The sequence below is a fragment of the Mesoplodon densirostris genome, chromosome 14, assembly GCF_025265405.1.
Source record: "Mesoplodon densirostris isolate mMesDen1 chromosome 14, mMesDen1 primary haplotype, whole genome shotgun sequence".
In the NCBI taxonomy this organism is placed as follows: domain Eukaryota; kingdom Metazoa; phylum Chordata; class Mammalia; order Artiodactyla; family Ziphiidae; genus Mesoplodon; species Mesoplodon densirostris.
This window is the reverse complement of record NC_082674.1, coordinates 39,416,599-39,429,235: the sequence shown is the minus strand read 5'-3', so window position 1 is coordinate 39,429,235 and position 12,637 is coordinate 39,416,599. Positions and strand designations below refer to the sequence as shown.

The 12,637-nt window shown below is 49.3% G+C and overlaps 1 long non-coding RNA gene across 3 annotated transcripts; it reads left to right on the top strand.

Annotated features, from left to right (window-relative positions):
* The first annotated feature begins 348 nt into the window (after positions 1-348).
* On the top strand, positions 349-12,237 carry LOC132501983 (uncharacterized). Of its 3 annotated transcripts, none has more exons than XR_009534369.1 (4): positions 349-446; positions 1,082-1,187; positions 4,396-4,487; positions 5,686-12,237. It is a non-coding gene; the product is annotated as an uncharacterized LOC132501983 (long non-coding RNA). The 3 variants fall into 3 exon arrangements; XR_009534366.1 differs by having other exon boundaries at positions 1,079-1,187; XR_009534367.1 differs by lacking the exon at positions 1,082-1,187 and having other exon boundaries at positions 354-446.
* The last annotated feature ends 400 nt before the right edge of the window (positions 12,238-12,637 follow it).

Sequence of the window (12,637 nt, the reverse complement as noted above, 5' to 3'; positions counted from 1 at the left end):
CCTCTCACATCTAAATAATGAGGTCCTTGACGCTAGGGGTTATTTCTTTAAATCCACTATGTACCACAGTGTCTAGTACATAGAGGTTGTCAAGAAATACTTGTTGAATGAGTGAATAAATGTAAATTCTGCTTTCATCCTTCTACTCCCTGCTTCATGACCTTCAACGGTGCCCTCTTATATGGAGACTAAATTCCTAGCGATTGAACTCACACACTTTCCATACACATCATGAAGTAATTACTCCCATGTTTGGCATTGTAGAGAAATACAAAAATGCAAAAGTGTCTCCACCCTGACTTCCAAGGAGTAAGACAAAAGCCCAGACGAAACAATGAGGAAGGCAGTGGATGTCACTGGGACATTCCAGATGAAGTGAGCATTGCATCCAGCAGGGATGGATCCAAGACGGTCTCCTGGGGCATCAGGAGAGTGAGCCCCAAAGGGTAGGTAGATTTGATTTGATTTTTTAAATATTTATTTATTTTTGTCACACCGGGTCTTAGTTGTGGCATGCAGACTCTTAGTTGCGGCATGCATGCAGGATCTAGTTCCCTGACCAGGGATCAAACCCGGGCCCCCTGCATTGGGAGCACCGAGTCTTACCCACTGGACAACCAGGGAAGTCCCGGGTAGACACAGTTTAACAGTTAGACATGGACTGGGGGGCATGAGGGCCTGGGAAAAGGGCATTTCTGGTCCCACAGGCAAAAGTATTCAGGATACATCTGGGGGCTGTCTGGCTGAAGCAAAGGCCACATGGAGGGAACAGGGCTTGTCCAGGGCATGGCTCTCATCAGCCCATCACCTGGGCTCCAGAAGGACTCATTCAGGGCTGGCTGCCCTCGGGGCTTCTGAGGAGGCACTCTGGGGGACAGGTATTATCAGCACTCCAGCTGTTGCAGCCCAAGCAGGGGGTGAGGGAAAGGAGCAAGGTGGGAATGTTTTAGAGTTTCCTCACCTCTCCAATGTTTCCTAAATTCCATACCTAGTAGGAGCTTGGACCAAAGGGGCATCTCAATCCACCAGCCTCCAGCAAGGTAACCCACAGAACCTCTCCCACCCTCTCTCTCCTCAGTAGATGGGGACCTGTGGATCTCTCAACCACAAGACACAGCTGGTAGCAGAGGAGAACCAGAGGCAGAATGGCCCCCCAGGCAGAGAACAGCATGAACAAAGGCTTGGAGGTGGGCAGCATGGAGCCAAGATGTTTCTTAGGCACCGTCTACTCGAAATGTAGCACGTGAAACACGGTGGGAAATAACCAAGGATAGAGGACACAGACCTCTAGTAATTAATCACATACAGGAGAAGGCACCCACAGAGCCAGGCCAAGCCAGGGAGTGGTGAGTATCAGGTGAAGACAGGAAGCAACCAGTCTCAACTTTTCAGGGAGACCATATAAATTACTGTCCAGACCAGACAAGTAAAAGGGGGAGCTATTAATAAATATGCTACAACATAGACATGAGCAGGGACCATCCCAGGCCAACCATGATGGTGGTCATCCTACCCATTTGATTCTTAGGATTCCAAAATTTCCATCTCCAGACCTGTCCTTGGTCCTGAGCTCAAGACCTATAGTCAGTTGCCTGCTGGGCAATTCCATCTGGATAACCCACAGGCTACTCAACCACAATGTACCCAAACTGAAGTCAGCAGTTCCCCTCCTCCCCCACCCCTTACCACTGGCTTTTCCCCCTTCTGCGCTCCCCACCTAGAGAAACAGCACTGGTCTCTACTCACATGTTCCAAACCAGACCCTGGAGTTGTCCTGGATTGCTCCCTGCCTCCCCAAACCCAGGCAGTCACCTCAAGAGCTGTTGGTTCTCCCTCTGCCTGTACCTCTCAAGTCCATGTTCATCATGGCAGCAGAGAGATCTTTTCTTTCTTTTTCTTTCTTTTTTTTTTTTTTTTTTTTGGCCACACTGCGCAGCATGCAGGATCCTAGTTTCCTGACCAGGGATCAAACCCTTGCACCTGCACTGGAAGCACAGAGTCTTAACCACCGGACCACCAGAGAAGTTCCCAGAGAGATCTTTAAAATACACAAAACCTCAGTGGCTCCCCTTACACTTTGATACTTTTGGGTGGTAGCTGAGACCTTTTGGGTCCTCCCCCGCCAGTGCTCATGTGTTCAGCTTCACCTCCACTTGCCATCCCACTCCCTGTCGGTCAGCTCTGTAGAAGCTCCATGCTGCCGCCCTCCAAGACTTTGTTCATGCTGCTCTCTGCCTGGGGGGCCATTCTGCCTCTGGTTCTCCTCTGCCACCAGCTGGACTTCAGGTAGCACCTGCTGCACAAGCCACCTTGCTCACTAAGGACTGACCTTCCTGCTACTGCAGCCATTCATTCATTCACAGAAAACAGTGTCAGATATTGGGGCGTTAGAAATGCATATAACAACATACAGAGATAAAGCAAATGTGGCGAAAATGCAATCAATCAATCCATCTAGGTGAAGGACCTGAGGTGCTGATTGTACCATTCTTGCAACTTTTCTGTGGGCTTTAAGTTTTCAAAATAGAAAACTAGGTAAAAAAAATGAATAGAATATGGGCCTGGATAGAAATTCATTCAAACCTAAGTTTACTGTGACCTGATTTGAGAGGGACCGGTATCCACTGAAATTCAGGCACAAGGTTTGCTGTTAAAGTTCCACATATATCAGTAAATTTGTTGTGTTTACATTTAAACATATACATGTTTAACTGGGGTGGGGGGAGATTAGAAGAAAAAACAGATAAGTGGACAAAAGAAAATTATCCATAATCTCAGCACCCAGGAATAACAATTATAACTGTGTCAGAATATGCCTTCCTGGTAATTTTTGGGTGTAGATATATTTTTAGATACAAAATGGGTTATGCTACACACAGTTTTGTAACTTCTTTTTCTAACTCTGCAATATATTACAAATGACTTTTCCTATTGATAAATACATTGGCATTTTAATAGCTGCACTGCTTTCCATGGAATAGGTGCCATATAATTTATGTAACCCCATGATCTTTCCCCTACACACATGAGCACGAGCCCCAGCTTCCTGATTCTGACACCTCCCATGACTCTAACCCAAAGAGGGGGTCAAAGTCAATGCTGGCCCTTTGTTTAGGGAGGTGATACATTGCTATTTGGGCTTCAAAGGAAAAAGTGAATACTGACAGATTAGAATTAACTGGGAAAAGCTCCTCGTCTCAAATGCCACGAACATTTTAATAAGTAGAGTTCAATCTTCCTGGCAGCTCTGCTCGGGGCGGCCAATAGAACTTCAGGCCATGCCTGGCAAGGGTGAAAGGAGCTAAAAATAGACCCAGAACTAAGCGTCGAGACTTTTCTGAATTCATAGGCATAAAGGCTGCCCCAGAAGGACTTGCTGCACCAACATTTTCCAACTGCTGCGTGTCATGGTGCCTGAAATTCCTAAGAGTTATGGTTTTCTAAAAGGCTCCTGTTGGAAAGTAGGCAGCTGTTCTGTGAGGAGGGTGGAGTGAGTCCCCATCAGGACCCAGTGGAGAAAGTCAGGGCTTTGGAGTCAAACAGAGTGGGGCTCAAGTTCCCGTTTTGCCCATCACCAGCTGTGTGACCTTGGGTCAAGTCCTCAACCTCTCTGAGTCTCTGTGTCCTCATCCACAACAAGGGGATAAAAGGCCACATCTGCCTGTTGTGAAGGTAGAATGGGATGGTACCTGGAACAGAGTTTAGGAGGCAAACAAATGCAGCTTATTGTTATTACTGAAGACTTGAATTTTTTCTCAGAGTGGCCAGGTGCCATTTTAGGAAAGCTGAGTTTTCTCAGAGTTGGTGGTGAGCGTGAGAGAAGCACAGCAGAATCCCCACACATGATACACGGCCCAGGAGACAGGGCTGCACACCCAGGGCCACTGGGCACCCTTCAAGCAGGCTGGACGCATGCTGGAATGGCACGGGGACCCCTCACTCTTTGGCACACCTACAGCACTCACAAATTTAACATTCAGGACATCGAGTATCCTCCAGTTGATTCTGAAGATTTGTGACCTGTGATCATTTCTGTTTGGCTGAGGCATTCATTTGGACCACGTGGACTCAGGGAGCAAACGTGTCTTGTAGATTTCCCAGGAGTGGCCCCTAATGAGGCTTTGCAGCAGACATGACCCCAGCCCCTGACCCCAGGCCTGACCTCTGCCCGAGATCCCAGTGGGGCTTGTCACGCAGGACCCACTCACCCTGATTGTGATCGCACCACATCTAGGGCCTCTGGGAGTGGAGCAATGAGTGGGACAGACTTGGGGAGGATGACTGATGGAGGGGTCATACTGGCACGACTGACTGGCAGGGCACAGACAACGTCACTGCTCTTTAAATGGGTGCTCTGGACTGAGGTGGCTTTCACCTCTGTCTTTTGTTTCCTAGGGCTGCTGTAACAAAGCACCACAAACTGGGTGGCAGAAAACAACCAAGATGCACTGTCTCACAGCTGTGGAGGCCAGAAGTCTGAAACCAAGGTATTGACCGGGTCCTGCTCTCTTGGAAACCTGTCGGGGAGAATCCTTCCTTCCTCTTCTAGCTCCTGGGGTTTGCGGGCAGCCCTCGGCATTCCTTGGCTTGCAGATGCATCACTCCAGTCTCTGTCTCCACTGTCACGTGAGGGTCTTCTGCCCGAGTGGCTCTGTCCTCTTGTTATAAGGACACAGGTCATAGTGGATCAGGGGTCCACCCTACTCCAGTCTGACTTCATCTGAACTCATCACATCAGCAACAACCCTGTTTCCAAATAAGGTCACGTGTTGAGGTACTGGGAGTTAGGCCTTCGACATATCATGGGAGGACACAGGTGAACCCATCATAACCTGTAAACCATCTTGAGATGAGCGTCTCTCTTCAGTGCCTGAGCCCAGCTCAGAGCAACGTCAAACATCCCGTCCACAGCCAGGAGAAGAGTGCTCAGGACAGGCCCTGGTGAACTCCGGCCCGTGCCCTGCACCTGTGCCAGAGGCACATCGGAGGCGGGGGGCGGAAAACAGACCCACTGAGAGGGTGTAGACGGACGCGTCGCCTTCTCTTCTCAGGGGTCTCATGACTCAAGTCCTCCTTGTGTCTTGTAGTGCACCCAGGGTGCCAGGGGGCCCCAAAGTCCCAGGCTCTGCCTTCTGGACACTTAACAGCCCCTGTAATACAGGGAGTGAAGAAACAGAACAGAGAGAAGTGTCCCCCCGTCCCCTCCTGCTGGCTCAGCTCATTACAGCCCAGGCAGGATATGTGGCCAGAGCAATGGCTTGAAGGGGTCTAAGACCCCACTTCCTGCCCCTGGGACACCCAGCTACCCCTGGGGGCCTGCCAGGGCAAGAGACAGGCAGGGACTTCCTGATCCGGTCACTCAGATAAATTTGAAAGAGGAAAGTGATGACAAAGCTCTTTGCACATTTCTTAATACATTTTAAAATCCTTAACAAAACAAACCTCAGGGCCTGAATAAATTGGCTCCCAGATGCTGGCCAAGGAACAGGTTGCTTGGAAAGAGTGGGGAGTTGGAGAGGGGATGGGTCAGTGAACAGGGTGAACAAACAGCCTGTCCCCGCACCCAGCACCAGGCAGCTTCCTAATGAGGTGCGTCTGTGGACAGTCTGGGAACCCAGAGCTCCCAGATGCCCCAGGCAGGCAGCGGGGGACCTCCCTCATCACCGCTCTGGTCCCCTTCTCCAGAAGCAGCACCGGGACAAAGACTATCGGCAAATCCCCCCCGACACCCCCTGAGATGGAGCAGGACAAAGACTCAAGCCTGGCCTCCCACCTCACCTGCCCAGGAAGAGGCCGGCCTTGAAGTCCCCCCAGCGAGGTGGCTCATCTCAGAGGCCACAGGGCAGCCGCTGGCACAGCTTGTTGAGAGCAGAGCTGGAGGAGGCCCTTGCCAAACCTCTCCAGGCTATAGTCTACCCTGCGGCGACTGACACCGGACAGGTCAGGTCGGAATCTCCCTCCTGGTGGCAATGACCTCTCAAGGCTTCTTCCTCTCACTGATCTTCCCAACTCAGCAATGTCTTCTCTAACAGGCTTGGGGTGAGGGTGAGTCTTCTTTCTCTGAGGGCACCGTCCTCTGTGACTGACCCCAGCAGCAGTCAGACTGGTCTGGCTTTGTGTCTCCCGCTTCAGACCCTGGTCTGCCCATTGGATACCAAGTGGAGACGCTTGATATGGACCCTGCAGCTCGGGGAGAAGGCAGGGCTGAAGATAGAAACGCCAGAGTTTGGGGGGTAGGATTTACAGACCAAGAAGTTCCTATCTAAGGTTTGGCCTCAGATAGGAACTTCCATTGTGACAGGAGGGAAGGGCAGGTGGGCAAGGCGGGTACTGGGGAGAGGTCAGTGAAGGAGTTTGTGCCTAATGGTTTGTTTTCTCCATGAAGGATGAGGTGGAGAGGGAACATGGGTGTGAGGGCAGGCAGGACAGGGCTCTCCTAGGAAGCCGTGTGACGATGGCCTGCTGGTGTCCAGTGCACACGTGAGGTTTGGGGTCATAAAGAGAAAGAGGCCACGCAGCCCAGATACAAGCTCTTCTACAGCAGCTCTCAGCTTCTCCAGCACAGCGGGGAGGAGCTGGGGTTTAACAGACGGGGAGGGAGGCAAGGAAGTTAACGGTAATTGCAACAAAGGCTTAATAAGATGGACCAGGGACTCTAAGCTGGGTAAGGGAGGGTGGGGGGAATGGCAGGGTCAGCATGATGCCACCTGGGCTCCAGGTCTATTGACAAGACTTCTTGGGACCACTGAGGACAGCGTGCCCCATCCAGGTGCAATAAACCAGTTCCTCATTGGAGCACAGTCAAGCCCGTCCTCCGTGTCCCCCACCCTGGGATGAGGAGGGGACAGGTGAAAGCAGGCAATCACGTGTGTCATGATCAAAAGGAAGGTGTTTTACAAGTTATCTGTGGCTAATGATGACAAAGTGAAGCTTGGGAATGATTTTCTTTTTATTGAGTCTACTGAAGGTTATCTCTATCAGGTCACTTTATCTCACTTACACCGGCTAAACTTTTTCAGAGAAATGTCTAGAGTTACACCTGCACTGTAGATAGTGGGCAAAATCAACAGTGTAGCTTTTTATGCTGACCCGTGGTGAGCAGCCTCTCAAGTAGCCACTGGGGCTTTCCTCCTTGTGAATGGCAATGCTTTACGGATCTCTGTGCCCAGTAAATGGCTCACGTTTGCTATTCCAGCTGCAGACCTTTGTGGCACATGGAGTTGGGGCCACACAAATTCATATTCAGAGGTTGCCATGGAGACCCCTGGACGTCCACCATCATCTCTTTTCCTCTTCTTCCAGAGTAGGAGCTATATCCTGGAGTGGTTGGCCAGCTCACACTGCTTGCCAGCCTCCCTGCGGGAGTGCACAGCCATGTGACTGAGTTTGAGAAACTTGTGTGCATGATGTGTGCCACATCCATGCCGGTGTCATTGGCAAACTGGGCCTCCTCTACATTCTCTTTCCAGTTTCCACAAACTGGAGCACAGAGGAACCTGCAGTCTGGCTTCAGCTAAGGGCAAAGCCAAAGGGATGGCAAAGAAATGAGATGAAGAGAACCTGGGCCTCTGAGCACGGCCAAGCTACCCACCAACCAGGAAAGCTCTCTTTAGACTGTGGCTTAGGTCAGCTCACTTAGAACAGACGGTCCCGGAGGTGTACTAGGCTACACCACTCAGGAACGGCACCAGCCAGGTACAAGAGCAGAAGGTGAATTGCAGTGAAGTCGGACAAGGGTCCTCAGCTGATCCAGCGGGGAGCTCTGGATCTAGGATGGCCCTTCAGAGTTGTCCCAGATGGAGACAAAGGGGTGGGACCTTCGTTCTCCATATCTACCAGTCTTTTGGGGATGCAGGCTGCCTGCGCAAAGGCCGTAACTTGGGTGAGGCAGCTCCTTTCGCCAAGGGCGATTCTCAGAGATGGACTCAGCTATGAGCCCTCAACAACTCCCCACCCCAGCCCCCAAGCACTGGGGAAGCGGTACCTCAGCCTTGAAGGCGGGATCTGGGTGCTGCCCTACAATATCCACTGCAGATTGTCACTAAGGGAGAAACTTCTATGTTCTTTAAGCCACAACTTTATTGTTGGGTCTCTACTACAGCAGTCTATCCTCACCCCCATCTAATAAAGCTCTCTGCTTGTTTACAAGTGCACATCCTGCCCTCAGCCAGAGAGGAACTCCCTGAGACACACACTAGGTCAGTGGTTTGCAAAGTGTGGTTCCCAGACCAGCATCATCAGCATCACCCAGAAATTGTTTTAGCTGCAGATCTCATGTTTCACTCCAGACCTACTGAGTCAGGAACTCTGGGGATGGGGCCCAGCCAACTGTGTTTCAACAAGCTCTCTAAGGCACAGTGCAGATTTGAGAACGACTGCTCTAGGATTTCTTCCTTTAGACTCAGAGCACTAACCGCCATGTAGAGCACACGGTGGCCTGGAATAGGACTTCAATTACTTGAAGTCCTGGGGTTGTGCATTAAGGTGTCTGGGTCCCCACCCTTCCCCTCTGAGCTGGGGAAGGAGTCGCGGGTAGAGAGATCCTCACAGCTTCGGGGCCAGACTGATCTGGGTTCCAGTCCCAGCTGTGTCGGCTACTGGCTGACTGACCTTAGACAAATGGCTTGCTGGGCCTCAATTTCCTCATCTATACAAAGGGGATAAGACCCATCCTGCCTAATTATTGTGAGACCAACAAGAGAGAACAACCTTAGTGTCTAACAGTGCCTGGCTTCTGGCACTCACTCCATAACTGTTAGCTCCGGGCCTTCAGTATCCTCCAGGGCCCACCTGCTTTTTCCAATAAAGATTTCCAAGAGTAGGTCTAGAGCTCATTCACAGGGGAAGATAAATTACCAGTAACTAAAGTACTGTGACCCTCCCAGGGGAATTTGCATTTTAGCTGCAGTCCAAGGATCAAATTACAACTTTTTTTTTTTTTTTTTTTTTTAATAATGGGTGGTGAGGAGGGGAGGCTTCCTTCCCAGCTCCTGAAATCACGCTGCCTCGGGGCTCTCCTGGTATCCCCGGACTCATCCCTGGTATGTCTGGACTCCTGGTATCCCTCCCCCAAAGGCCTTTGACCTTGAGGAGGCTCCATTCTAATAAAAGTGCCTGTTTTTACAGACAGCTGAGCAAACCAGCTGGGCTTCAAGTGGTGATGCTTGGACTTGTCAAAGGAGCCCCAAGCGTCCCATTTGGATCAGAGTGCAGATCCTCTCCAGACCTGCTTCTTTCATTTGAAAGTTGAAAATCATCCCCAAGATATCTTGTGGCCCAGATCTCAGGGTTCTCCAAGGTTAGCCTGACCCCAAGATGGAGAAAGTAAGGAATTTCAGGGACACCAGGGAGATCTCCTGCCCCTAAAAACCCTCTCCAACCTGCTAGTCAGGAGCTGATAGCCCTTAACCTGGGGCCAAAACCGCCCACTCTGCAGTAGGACAGCAGACACCTGAAGAAGGGCCAAGCAGCTGCCATTTGCATCAAAGATGAAGTGACTGAGAGCAAGCCTCTCCTGAGAGCTCGTCATGGTAGGTGGAAGCTCTGGGCAGCTGAAGAGGGAGTGTGGTCAGTTCAAAGCAGCCACAGATTCCAGTTCACTGATCACACTCAACTTAGCATGAAGCTGGCATTTCATCCCAACTCTTGCTTTTCCCTGAGGTCTTCATTAATTCTGCAAGCTAACTTGCTGCGTTCTGTGTCAGTGGCCAGTTACAGGAGGAATCCATTCCTGTCACTGTATCCACCATCCGTCCCCTTCCACAGCCCTGCTCTGAGAGGCTGCATGTTTGAGAGGTTCAAAGGATGCATCGGGGGAGTCAGGCCTTGCAATGTCTGTCTCCAGGGCAACTCAGTGGTCAGGAGGGATCACTCAACTCTGTTGTGTCTTCCAGGTCCTGCAGAGATCTTGGGCCACGTCCCGAAACAGGGAACCTTGTGCTGAGTCAGTACCAGTTATGACCATTGGTATTAGGACAGAGAGTTCTGGAACTCCCCAAGCTCTTTCCCACACATCTCACCTGTCCTCCACCTCACCCCTGTCAGGAAGGGAAGGCAGGCTTAGGCGGGAAGGCAGGCTTAGGCTGGAAGCAGGCTCAGAGAGGCTAAGGGATTTGCCCCAGGTACACAGCTAGTGAAGGGTGAGTTGGGGCTAGTTTCCAAGTCTCCCATCTCCAAATCTGGGGCACTTCCCATTGCTGAAGGAAAAGTCCCAGCAGCAAAGCCTAGAGCAGGTCTGCTCATTCCCATGCCATCCACCAAAGAGGAAGAGGAAGGAGGGAGGTCTGGGCAGAACACCACCCTGGAATCCATGGGAAGAGCCTGCTGTATTTATTTCCCCAGAGCTGATAATTATCCTTCTCCTTCAGTGCTGCCCAGACATGTGTTTTGAGATCTTACAATGGCTTTCTCTTGTGGTTGGGGATAGCACCTTACTTTTCCAAGGAGACAGAGGCCTGGGATAAGATGAGTGAAGACACTTTGTGTATTAAAACTTTTCTCCATTAAAGACTCCAAGATGGATCAGAATGAGAGAGTCTTGATTTAGAAGAGCAAAGTAGATGGAATCTAGCCTCGGAGGTCACAGCCACAGGCCTGGGGCCTTAGACAGCTGGGGAACTCATGGTCTCTAGAGATACGACTGAATGTTTACATGAGGTCATGTGAGTGCCACTGTCCTGCTACAGTCCTTCTGGAAGGGAGTGAGGGCATGGCTTGCCTGGTGGACTGCCCAGTGTAAGTGGTGCAGCTGATCCCTAAATGTTCCTGCCAAAACTGGCGTCTCTTCAGACCAGTCTAGTCAGTTGCCTAGAGGACTGAGGTAGCTTGGCAGGCTCTTCTCCCCGCAATGTCAGAACTGGAGCCAGGCTGACTCCTTCAGAGACTGCTTTACAGAGCAAAGGATGTCTGCTCTGTCTGGAAATGGCATCTCACATGCCCCATGCTTCCCTGGGACCCCTGGGACACTCAGTGAACCTTCCTCTTTTACTCTGAGCGTTCTCAGAGCTACACTGTGGTGGTGAGAGGGGTCTAAGTGCCTGTGATGTTTTGACGGTAAGAGAAAAACTTCTAGGTTTGATGTAACACACAAAAAAACCCTCCTTATCTTAGAGAGGAAAAGGCTACTCCATGACACTGTCCTAACAAATACATTAAACGGTTTTCCTGGCATTAGCAGATGACAAGTATGTTCTGTAGCTATTTCATGCCCACTTTCCATGAACATGTTTGCTCATCCTTAGAGCAAAGTCTTTCTTGTTGTTTTCTCAGAGAAGCTACATCACCATACCCAAAACACTACAGTCTTAGCGGCCCGATAAAGATCTTTAAATATATTTTGGTAATGAAAAGATGCTCAACATCGCTAACCATTAGAGAAATGCAAATCAAAACTACAGTGAGGTACCACCTCACTCTGGTCAGAATGGCCATCACCAAAAAGTCCACAAATAACAAACGCTAAAGAGGGTGTGGAGAAAAGGGAGCCCTCGTACACTGTTGGTGGGAATGTAAATTGGTGCAGTCACTATGGAGAACAGTATGGAGGTTCCCTAAAAAACTAAAAATAGAGTTACCATATGATCCAGCAATCCCACTCCTGGGCATATATCCGGACAAAACTATAATTTGAAAAGACGCGTGCACCCCTATGTTCACAGCAGCACTATTCACAATAGCCAAGACATGGAGACAACCTAGACGTCCATTCACAGATGAATGGATAAAGAAGATGTGGTATACATACACAATGGAATATTACTCAGCCATAAAAAAGATTGAAATAATGCCATTTGCAGCAACATGGATGGACCTAGGGATTATCATACCAAGTGAAGTAAGTCAGAAAGAGAAAGACAAATACCATATGATATCACTTGTATGTGGAATCTAAAATATGACACAAATGAACTTATTTATGAAAAGAAACAGACAGACATAGAAAACAAACTTATGGTTAGCAAATGGAAAAGGGGGTGGGGCCGGGATAAATTAGGAGATTGAGATTAGCAAATACAAATTACTATGTATAAAATAGATAAAACAAGGTCCTGTTGTATAGCATAGGGAACTATATTCAATATCCTGTAATAAACCATAATGGAAAAAATATGAAAAAGAATATGTACTGAATCACTTTGCTGTACACTGAATCACTTTGCTGTACACCAGACACTAACTGAATCACTTTGCTGTACTGAATCACTTTGCTGTACACCAGACACTAACACAACATTGTAAAACAACTATACTTCAATAAAATAAAAAAAAACAAACAAACATAAATAGATTTTGGTAGCTATTATCAAAACCTTATTTAAGAACATGTTCAGTGGATAAGGGCTTCTTCATTTTGCACACATACAGGACCATGTGTAAAAGCAAAATGGTTAATTTCCAGTCTCCGTTGGATCGAAACAAGTCATGGATGAATAACAGTGTGATTTAAGGAAGGGCCACTGGTCCATCCCTTGAGTGGTCAGAGACCAAAAGAATTTGAGACATGGACATGCCAGGTCAGGCCAACTCTTGGCTGTAAATGAGCCTCTAGCTGATCTTGGCTTCACATATTTTTTTTGTCACTTAATGTTTCCTGAAAAACTGAGATGCCTGTGACCGCATGAGACAAGGAATAGGAATA